Source organism: Gossypium raimondii, chromosome 13, assembly GCF_025698545.1.
Source record: "Gossypium raimondii isolate GPD5lz chromosome 13, ASM2569854v1, whole genome shotgun sequence".
NCBI classification, from domain to species: Eukaryota; Viridiplantae; Streptophyta; class Magnoliopsida; order Malvales; family Malvaceae; genus Gossypium; species Gossypium raimondii.
In genome coordinates, this window is record NC_068577.1 from 20,723,460 (window position 1) to 20,735,180 (window position 11,721).

At 35.2% G+C, this 11,721-nt stretch overlaps 1 non-coding gene and 1 pseudogene across 1 annotated transcript; one reads left to right on the forward strand and one right to left on the reverse strand.

Annotated features, from left to right (window-relative positions):
- Positions 1–4,444: 4,444 nt before the first annotated feature.
- LOC128036146 (uncharacterized) lies at positions 4,445–10,353 on the reverse strand (annotated as a pseudogene).
- Positions 10,354–11,031: 678 nt separating this feature from the next.
- Positions 11,032–11,138, forward strand: LOC128036254 (small nucleolar RNA R71). Its single transcript, XR_008193052.1, has one exon. It is a non-coding gene; the product is annotated as a small nucleolar RNA R71 (small nucleolar RNA).
- Positions 11,139–11,721: the final 583 nt, after the last annotated feature.

An 11,721-nucleotide genomic window follows, 5' to 3' on the forward strand; every position in this document is an offset into this window, starting at 1 on the left:
AAGAGGTTCGAATATTGCTTTCTCAGAGCTTCCTCGGGTCCTTAGGTGGCTTCTTCTATACCATGTCGTTTCCTGAGAACTTTTGCTAAAGTTATGTTCTTGTTTCTTAATTCTTTCACCTCTCATTCTAGAATTCTGATCGGTTCTTCACTATATGACATATCTGATTGAATCTCAACTTCGATCAGGGAGATAACATGTGAAGGGTCAGATCGGTACCGTCGCAATATAGACACGTGAAAGACATTATGAATCTTTTCTAGTTTTGATCGTAAAGCTAATCGATACGCAACAGGTCAGATTCTTTTAATAATTTCATACGGCCGGATAAATCACGAACTTAGTTTTCTTTTGCGACCGACCTGAAGACCTTTCTTCCACGGCGATACTTTCAAAAATACTCTATCACAAACTTGGAACTCTATGTCTTTACGTTTAAGATTCGCATATGATCTCTTACGATTTGAAGCTGCTTTCAAACTATCTAGGATCACTTTTACTTTTTCTTTAGTCCCTCAAATCAAATCAACCCCGTGTATCTTTTTCTCACTGAGCTCAGTCTAGTACAACAAAATTTGGCACTTACGACCATACAGAGCCTCATATGGTGACATCTTTATACTCGATTGAAAACTGTTATTGTACTCAAATTCAACCAACGGTAGATATTTCTCCCAATTGCCTTCAAACTCTAATACACAGCAATGAAGCATATCTTCAAGAATCTTAATTACTCGTTCAGACTGACCATCAGTCTGAGGATGAAATCTAGTGCTAAAATGCAACCAAGTACTAAGAGCTACTTGTAACTTTTTTCCAAAATCGCGATGTTAAACACGAATCTCTATCCGAGATGATTGAGACTGGCACTCTGTGTAATTATAATGTTCGGGTTTGTGCAAGTGTACATAACCGTTATCAAGAAATAAGTAAGTATCGAGTTATCGTCTCCACAGGGATTATGCTTATTCTAAGTCACTTAACTTGTAAAATTATATTAACAATTTGAAAAAAATAAAAACACAATATAGTTGAGAAGTGGTGTCTAAATTAAATTAAATGCAATGATCCCTAATGTAAGTTTTCCTAAGTATGAAGACTATATGAATGAAGTAGATTTTAGCAAAATTAAACACAATTTGCAACAATTATAACATAAATAAACTAGGACAATTACTTTAATTAAACTCAATTTATTATCATCATGCTTAATAATATTCGGAAAAATATTCCATGGCAACTCGATCTTTCATGAGTTTGGAAACCAAATTAGGTCATTTTGGAATCCTTTACTTAGTAAATACGCATTTTACTGATCCTTAGTTACTAAGGGTTTCTAAGCATTCGTGTGAGGTAACAGGGACATATTAAGTTTGAAACAATTTAATCACACAAATCTAAAAACTATGCAGATAACAGAGCCTGGTTAGGATTGTTATGCAACCTACAATTTAATCGGGTTAGGATCTAAATTGAGCATGCACATTTCAATTATGCGTCCATTAGCTGTCGTTTGGATAGGATCGCTCAGCTAATTCAGGTGCATTTTAATATCGTATGAATGAAATACAAACTTGATTTTAATTGAAAACATGATTGATTGAGGCACAAACATTATAAGCATGAATCCAAAAAATATTATTTAATTAAAATAATCATCCTAACTTAAATAAAATTAAGCTATCATTGTTGTAAACAAGAACAAAGAAGTCATAGCAAACACCTTTAAATTAAATTAAAGAAGAGAAAGATTAAACCGAATTCAGAGTGGCTGTCACCCAAGACTCTGACTGATGAGGCTCCTTCGGTCCTTTGCTTTGCTCTTTCACTGATGGCTCTCCAAGGTGGCCAAACAAGGGCTCTTTAAGAGGCTAATTTGCTGAAATCCTTTTTGCAAGGATGGAGATAGGCGTGAGAGCTAAGAGAGTTGAGAGAATTGAGTGAAGAGAGAATGATGAGAAGTGAGGGATGATGGATGAATGAATGAGAGAGTCTTATTTATAGGTGAGGAGGGGGGAATAGTTTACTAAAAATAGGGGTGTTCATCCTTTGAAAAATCTCCCATGGTTGGCCGGCCATACATCAAGCAAATCAAGCTGATTTTTCCTTAATTTTTGGTCAGTTTGAATGCCACAACAATTCAGGACTGAGACTCGGTCAAGTACAAATCTTCAGGTAAATCTCTAATTTCTTCAATTCTTGGAGAACGTTGTATAAATAACAAAAAGTTGGTTTATAATCAACCATGTGCAGCCAAAAATTGGGTTGACTTGGTCCCCACTTGGACGGTTTTGCAATTAGAATGAAATCCTTAGACCTGTCAAAGATAGAAAATAGTTTAGAGGACCAATAAATTAATTTAACAACTTTAATTAATCAATTTACTTAATTAATTAAACCCAATTTTTATTAATGAAATATTTAAAATGAATTATTAAAATATAACATTATATTTTATTATTTAATTTAATCATGCATGGCCCACTTCATAGCTTAAAAATATAATATGATTAAATTAATATAAAATAAGCCATTTTATGCATGAAAACTATATAATAAAACATAAAATCACATTTTAATAATTTCTATGTCCTAATTTCATATTTTCACATATTTCATTAATTTATTAAATAATTACTTGGTTTTAACAATAATTTTAAGTAAAAGGTGATGAATTATATAGGAAGAATCCTATATATTTTTCCGTTTACACATCCCCAAACTTAAATCATTACTCGTCCTGAGTAATGTTCATACACAGCACAAGGTCTTGCTAAGGCAAATTTTGCTAAGAGTGTAAATAGTATCAATCTTTGTCTCATAATCATGCATGAATAAATTCATGCTCATAGATCTTCTTCATTAACAGGTAACTCGTATACAAACATTTTAAAAGTTTTATTCTAAGTTTCAAGATATGCCAACATGAATCATAGTTTGCATGTATGTCATAGCCATAGATAATATTCTTCATTCAACACAATTTCTCATCAATCAAGCAAAACAATCATATTTATGATCTTCATATATTGAACTTAATACTTCTTCTCGACTAATGTAAGTGACATAATCATCAAATAAATAAGTCCTTTATATGGTTGTAATGGGGCTAGGTTAAAGGTAGGGAATTTAAGAGATGGGACATTACGATTTCAAAAATCTTAAGTTTTAACTTTGTCTTGGATTTCTCGAATTTCAACCTTTTTCTTCAAGTGAACCTTTGGAACACCCCCAAACTTATTTTGAACTCAAGCTCATACATTTTTCCTTTTTTGAAGACAAAGTGAACTTTTCTTCATTTTTTTTATAATCATGAGCACATACTTCTTTATGAAAAATTTCATCACATGTTGATTCCCAAGACACTTAAGTTAAGATAGGTGCACAAAATTAGGATAATTTAAAAAAAATGGTAATTGTCTTATAATGTAGGTTCATTGCAAACACAGGCCTTAAAGCTCAAAATTATGGTTTCAAAGGTCTAAAATAGTAAGGTGGGCTTGAAAAGGCTCAAACGATCCAAATAAAAATGGTGCCTATATCATTTCAGATTTTTATGTCCCCTAGGATTTCGCCTGAAGAAAGTTACTAAGTCAATTCTAAAAATATAAACCTTCATGCATGCCCAATCTCAAGAGAAACTAAGTTTTCATGGCAAACATTACCTAAGTCTAAGATCATAAAAACATTTCATTCTTCACGATAACATAAAATCACTCAGATAAAATCGTCATCATACTTGCATACAAGCTATCTTATTAAAAATAATTTCTGTAATCATTCATTTATTAAAATATTCTTATGAAACAAACGATTGAAACATACTTGAAAATTTTAAAATTTGAGCAATTTATTTGCCTTACCCCTTAAAAAGAAGCAATGTCCTCATTGCAAGAACAAAGTAATGAATGAAAATTGAACACCAGGTAGGGTTGTAAAGAAAGAGAGGTGAGTCATTAAGACTGCTTAAATACCAAGTCTTTCCTAATAACCTAATCCTAGACATGTTCATTCCCATTACCATATCACTTAGTCTTATTCTTTCTAAAGAAGTATTTATTCATGCTTGCTATGTTTTATTTTGCAAAGATTAAATCCTAATTACTAAATAAATAAATTCCTAAAGACCTAAAAAATAATTAAATAAATAACAAGACAAGAATCCCACCTTTTATATTTGTGACTCATTCTCCTTGTCTTCTTTAATTCCATCTCCGCTTGCATTGTCAATATCTTCTGTCCATGTCTTAAAGATAGCATCTGGGAACTCAGGAAAAAAAGTGTTAGAGATATTCTTAAAAGTATTTCAAATTGAATCATCCCTAATTTTTGCATATTTCCAGTAAGTTTGTTGTTGATTGTGCATGAACTTGCACATATCCATTAAAATTGACAGCTCTGATTTCTTTGAAGTACTTGCAGGAGTTGGCATTGGAGTCGTAAATTATGGTTCAACACTTAGCTTGACTGGTTCTTCTTCTAGCTCAACCCTTGGTTCAGAGTTTTCAGCTCCTTCAGCTGGTTGAGGACTATTTGGTTCCTTATCAAATTCTCCTTCTTCAGTGTCTGTAACTGAATCAGCTTCAGTTTCAGTTTTATTTGTTGACTCTTCGATTTCTAGCTCTATTGGTTCCTCTTGCTCGCCTTGGTTCAGCTTATGCACTCCCTCTACTAACCTTTCAAGATCATGACTTGTAATGCACCCTTGAACGTACTGCCTCTTCAAATTTGCTTATGTTTTGACACGGGCCCTTAAGCAAAGTGAAGTAATTAATGATGGGAAATAAGCACTTCCTGTCTTCTTTTTAGCACAATCATGAATCTCCTTGAGGATAATTTTCCCAACATTAATGGACTTTTCTGTCAAAATTGCATATAACAAGAGCATTCGTTCCATCGAGATGGTGGAACTATGTGAGATAGGCATAAAACTGTAGTGAACAAAATAGAACCATACCTTCACTACTGGTTTTAAGTATTTTCTTCGACAAGAATGGCTTCCATACTTTCTTATAATCCATTGGGATCCCGGATTTGTCACAACATCAAGCACTTATTGAAGAAAATCTCAGTTGATATTGTTCATCATTGGGTAGTACTCATTTTCCTCAACATCAGGTAAATTAAACAAATCATTGATAGATTTAGAAGTAAGAGGTACCTTTTACTTTCGAACGATGACTTCAGTAGCATCTTGTGTAGTCAAACTAGCATAGAATTCTCGAACTAGTTTATCATCAGGAAGTAAACGAGCATCACAAAATCGTTCCCACTTGAGAGCATTGATTATCTTTCTAATTAGCACAGGGACAACCATCACATCATTGCTATTCAGGTTAAAACCTTTTTTCGGCATCATAGGTTGATGCTTGAAGATTGAATCAAATCACTATTTCACTTCTTCATCGATTAAAATTGGATTTTCAGTATTCGTCTTTGACAATCTAGTTCTCTTGTGAGACATGGTATTTTCCCAAAAATTTAGCAAAGTTTCTGCTTGCAGATCCAGAAGAGAAATCGGCAAGAGAGGGTGGAACTTGCTTTGATAAACCTTGCGACGGTGAAAGAGTTACGGTGGCGGTGGCAACGTGCAGCAGCAATGGTGTTGTGCAGTGGCGGTGCCGGTGCTCCAGCGATTCTCTTATGGCAATACTAATTAGTTTCGGCAAAAGAAAAGAAAAAGGCTAGCGATTTCTTTCGGGATTTGAGGCTTGCGGCACAAAAAAAGAGATTTTAAGAAATTTTAGGGTGTAAGCATATTGCTTTGAGGGATATGAAAATTAGTAGAATGAAGAGGATTTTATATAGGGAAAAATTAGGGCAACATGTAGCAAAAATTTAGCTACATTAAAGTTACTTAGACGGCAAGTAATGGGTGTGACAACAAGGGTAAAATTGTTTTCCTCCTTTTTGCTGACTTGAGCCTCAAACTCAGATTGTATCTTAAACAAAAAACTGATTAGTACTTGGGCCAAACTTGACCCCCTTTATTAACATAAAAATTTGAAATTAAACAAAATAAATTAAACTAGAAAAAAGCATTTTAAAACTTAATTAGAAAGTTTCTTCTTAACAAATTACATTAAATTAATTCTCAGGAAAGGTTGAAAGGGGTCACAACGGTCCCGCTTAAGTTCCAATCTCCTTAGACAGAATTAATTAAATGTACTTACTTAAGAAAATAAATTCTAATTATTTATTTATTTTCAAGACAAGTTTATGAAAAATCAAGGGTCTATTAATTCGAACGAGGATTCAACTTGCTCAACTTCACCATCCTAGTAGTGTTTGAGACGTTGACCATTGACTTTAAACGTACCTCAGTAATTGTCGTACAATTCAATAGCTCCATAAGGATAAACTCGGTGGATGGTATATGGTCCTTTCCATCGGGATTTCAGCTTCTCAAGAAATAACTTTAGCCTTGAATTAAACAACACCTTCTAACCTTCTTTAAACTCGCGAGGTTGTATATGACTATCATGCCATATCTTTGATTTTTCTTTACACATTTTGGCATTCTCATAGGAAAACAACCTCAGCTCTCCCAACTCATCAAGTTGTAACATCCTTCTCTCACAGGCTTGCTTAAGATCAAAGTTCAACTGCTTTGAAACCCAGTGAGCTTTATTCTCCAATTCTAATGGAAAATGACATGCATTTCCAAAGACTAACCGATAAGGAGTCATTCCTAACGGAGTCTTAAATGCTGTTCGATAGGACTATAATCCATCAACGAGCCTTCGAGACCAATCTTTTCTATTAGGGCGTACTACCTTTTGAAGGATACCTTTGATTTCACGGTTCACTCTTTCAACTTGTCCATTAGACTAAGGGTGATAGGCAATAGCAATCTTGTGCTTCACACCATATTTGTCAAGCAACCACTTAAGCCATTTGTTTACAAAGTGAGAACCTTCATCACTAATAATAGCTCTTGGTGTCCCAAATCGTGTAAACACATTCTTATGTAGGAATCGCATGACTACCTTAGCATCATTTGTAGGGTATGCTTTAGCTTCAACCCACTTGGATACATAGTCCACAGCAACTAAGATGTATTTGTTCCCATATGAAGAAGGAAACGGGCCTAAGAAGTCAATACCCCATACGTCGAACAATTCAATCTCCAAAATGTTTGTCAAGGGCATCTCATTCCTCATTTATATATTTCCAGTCCTTTGGCATTTATCACAGTTCTTCACATAAGCATAAGCATCTTTAAATAGTGTAGGCCAAAAGAAACCTGCTTGCAAAATCTTTGCTGCAGTACGTGAACTACCAAAGTGTCCCCTACTTGGAGATGAATGGCAATGATATAAGATGTTGGCAATCTCACTTTCAGCTGCACACTTTCGGACTATATTATCTACATAATGTTTAAACAAAAACGGATCCTCCCAAAAATAATACCGACTATCATGAAGGAATTTCTTCCTTTGTTGGTATGTCATTTCTTGAGGAATTATTCCACATGCAAGATAATTGGCAAAATCACCAAACCAGGGTATTTCATGAATGCGAATTATCTCAAATAAGTGCTCATCTAGGAAATTCTCATTGATAGGCACACCAGACTGGGTTACCTCATCTTGCTCCAACCTTGACAGATGATCAGCTACTTGATTTTCAACACCTTTTCTGTCTTGGATCTCAAGGTCAAATCCTTGGAGTAAAAGTATCCAACGAATTAGCCTTGGTTTTGCATCTTTCTTCGTGAGCAAGTATTTAATGGCCACATGGTCAGTAAATACTGTAACTTTGGTACCTATAAGATATGAACGAAATTTGTCAAAAGAAAAAACTATAGCAAATAGTTCCTTTTCAATTACTGTATAATTTAGTTGCGCTTCCGTCAAAGTTCTACTTGCATGGTAAATAGGGTGGAACACTTTATTTCTTCTTTGACCCATCACAGCTCCAATAGCGTAATCACTTGCATCGCACATCAACTCAAAAGGTGAGTTCCAATCAGGTGTAACGATTATTAGGGCTGTAATTAACCGATTCTTTAGATTTTCAAAAGCTTCCAAACATGCTTTGTTGAAATTGAACACTGTATCTTTCTCTAACAACAAACACATCGGCTTAGAAATTTTTGAGAAATCCTTGATAAACCTTCGATAAAAATCGGCCTAAGAAACTTCTGACTCCTTTCACATTAATTGGGGTCGGTAATCTTTCAATTACGTCCACCTTTGCTTTATCAACTTCAATTCCTTTCTTTGAGATCTTATGACCGAAGACAATCCCTCCCTTGACAATGAAATGACATTTTTCCCAATTAAGGACAAGATTCGTCTCTTCCCATCTCTTCAGTACCTTAGCCAAATTACTCAAACAGATATAAAAAGTGTTATCAAAAAAAGAAAAATCATCCATGAAAACCTCAACAAAATTTTCGACCATATCAGTAAATATTGCCATCATGCATCGTTGAAAAGTTGCAGGTGCATTGCATAAACCAAAAGGCATTCACCTAAAAGAAAACGTACCATATGGACAAGTAAAGGTTGTTTTATGTTGGTCCTCCGGGTCTACAACTATTTGGTTATATCCCGAATAGCCATCTAAAAAACAATAGAATTCATTACCCGCTAGTCGATCTAACATCTGATCCATAAAAGGCAATGAAAAATGGTCCTTCCGAGTGGCTTCGTTCAACTTTCTGAAATCAATACAGATTCTCCAACCGATAACAGTTCTTGTTGGAATTAACTCGTTACACTCATTTTTAACAATCGTGATTTCATCTTTCTTCGGTACACATTGCACCGGACTTACCCACGAACTATCTGAAATAGGATAGATGATTCTTGCATCTAACTATTTGATCACTTCCTTTCTCACAACTTCTTTCAAAATAGGATTGAGCCTCCTTTGCCTATCAATTCGAGCTCTTTCACCTTCTTCTAAAATGATTTTGTGCATGTAAAATGAAGTGCTTATACCTCGAATATCAGCTATGGTCCAACCAATTGCTTTCTTAAATTTCTTTAGAGCAGCAACTAGTTGCTCCTCTTGATCCTTCGTCAATTCTGCTAAAATAATCACTTGAAAAGTAGAATAATCACCTAAATACATGTATTTCAAATGGAAAGGAAGCACATTTAGTTCGAGTTTAGGTGGTTCTTCGATTAACAACTTGGGTTGCATAAATTCTCAGACTTCCAACTCCAACGGTTCATACCATGTGGATTGAATATAATTTCTCGGATTGGCTTCCATCAAAGCCATGTTTTCTTCACCTTCTTTATCCTCCAAAGAGTCAAGATCTAAAGCTTTCTCCAATAGATCTTCTTCAAAATTGCTTTCCAAAGAAACCAAGGTTTCTATCTCTCCCATAACTGAACACTCCTCTGTCGGGTCGAGAAATTTCATTGTTTTAAGAATGTTAAAGGTTACCTGATCATCTTAAACTCGCATGGTGAGTTCACCTTTCTACACACCAATTAACGCTCTTATCGTGGCTAGGAAAGGTCTCTCAAGGATAATTGGTACTTCCTTATCTGCTTCAAAATCTAAAATAATGAAATCAGCAAGAAAAATAAATTTATCGACTCTTACCAAAACATCCTCGATCTTTCCCTCAGGATATGCTAAAGATAGATCCGCTAGCTGAAGCGTCACAGTTGTAGGTCTTACTTCACCTATCCCTAACATCTTGAAAATAGACTTAGGAATAAAGTTGATACTCGCTCCTAAGTAACACAAAGCTTTACCACAGTAAGATTCACCAATGTTACAAGGTATAGTAAAGCTTCCTGGGTCTTTCAATTTCGGTGGCAGTTTGTTTTGCAAGAATGCACTACACTCCTTTGTCAAAGCAACAGTCTCATACTCACTTAGTCATTTTTTCTTGGACAGTATATCCTTCATAAACTTCACATAATTTGGCATTTATTCTAAAGCCTCCACCAATAGAATATTGATGTGTAACTGCTACAGAACATCCAAACACTTCTTGAATTGCACCTCCTATTTCTTCTTGTGTTGCTGCAATCTTTGCGGATATGGAGCTGATAGAACTTTCAGTTGAACCGGACAACTTTTCTGAGTAGGTAAATCTGTATCCAAAGAAGATGTTAAAATATATGAATTCACTAAGTCAGGGTTTACCTTGCCAGACTTTACAGATTCTGATTCCTTTGGTGTAAGAACTTCAACAACTGGTTGACTTTCCTCCTTTACAACATGCTCATCTTCGACATCAATCAATTGGGGTTCCAGAGTCTTTCCACTACGCAATGCTACTGCCTTGATATGTTCTTTACCCAAAATTCTTGGATTCTCAGTATCGTTCGACAAGGTTCCTTGCTGTCTATTATAAAGCTCCGTAGCTAACTGACCCATTTGGTTTTCCAAATTTTTCAGTGTTATTGCTTGGCTTTGGATCAAAGCGTCATTCTTTTCCATGTACGCTTTCAACAAGTTCTCCAAACTGTTTAATGCCTCAGCTTGAGGTGATTTTAGAGCTTGTTGATTAAACCCTTGAGACTGGTTGGGCCTTTGCTGCAATGAGTTGTTGTTTGGTCCATTTCATTGGTTGCTTCAAGAAAAGTTAGGATGATTACACCATGAAGAATTGTAGAAGTTGGACTGGAGTCCTTGTCCACTTCTATTTTGATATTGGTTCCCCACATAGTACATTGACTCAGGATTTGATGGACAATTCTCAAAAGAATGACCTTCCCCACAATACACACGGGAAACTACTTCAAACGGACTTGGTGGCTGAGCTGCAAAATTATTAGTACTATTAGCGGTTAACTGTTTTAACATAGAAGAAATAGACGATACTTGAGCTGATAACGAAGTGAGAGAGTCAACTTCATGAACTCCGGCTACTCGTCTTCCTAAAGCTGTTCGATTTGTTGGCCATTGATAGTTATTACTCGCGATCCTCTCGATGATTTCATAAGCTCATTATAAGACTTAGACCAAATTGCACCATTCGCGGAAGCATCTACCATCAATCTTGTATGTGCATCGAGACCATTATAGAATGTCTCCAACTGGATACAATGAGGAATCCCATGATGAAGACACTTACGAAGTAACTCCTTGAATCGCTCCCAAGCCTCATATAAAAACTCGTCATCTAGTTGCTGGAAAGTTGTGATCTCGTTCCTCAACTTAGCATTTTTGCTAGGTGGGAAATACTTAACCAAAAATCTCTCTACTAATTCTTGCCACGTAGATATGAAACTTGGTGGCAATGAATTGAGCCATTCTCGTGCTCGATCTCGCAACGAGTACGGAAACAACTTCAACCTCAGGGTGTCTTTAGTCACACCGGCTATCTTAAATGAATCACTCACCTCCATAAACAATCGAAGGTGGAGATGTGCATCTTCCGTGGGCATATCACTAAATTTGCCCACCGTTTGTAGCATTTAAAACATCACTGGTTTCAATTCAAACTGGGTTGTAACACCCCTAACCCATATCCGTCGCCAAATTAGGGTTAGGAGGCATTACTAAGCATAACAAAACTCAAAACAGACATACATTAAAGTTTAATAGTTTTAAACAACTACATACTAATAAATCCATAATAAAAAATTGTATTTATTTACTCTATACAATATTTCAACCTTCAAACTTTATCTAGTATGTACATGTCATAAGTTAAAATTTAAACATTTTAATACCAAGACAAGAGATAGAGTGATGATCTTGTTGATGATCCCTAAGCTTAAAGCTTGATCTTTAAAACTA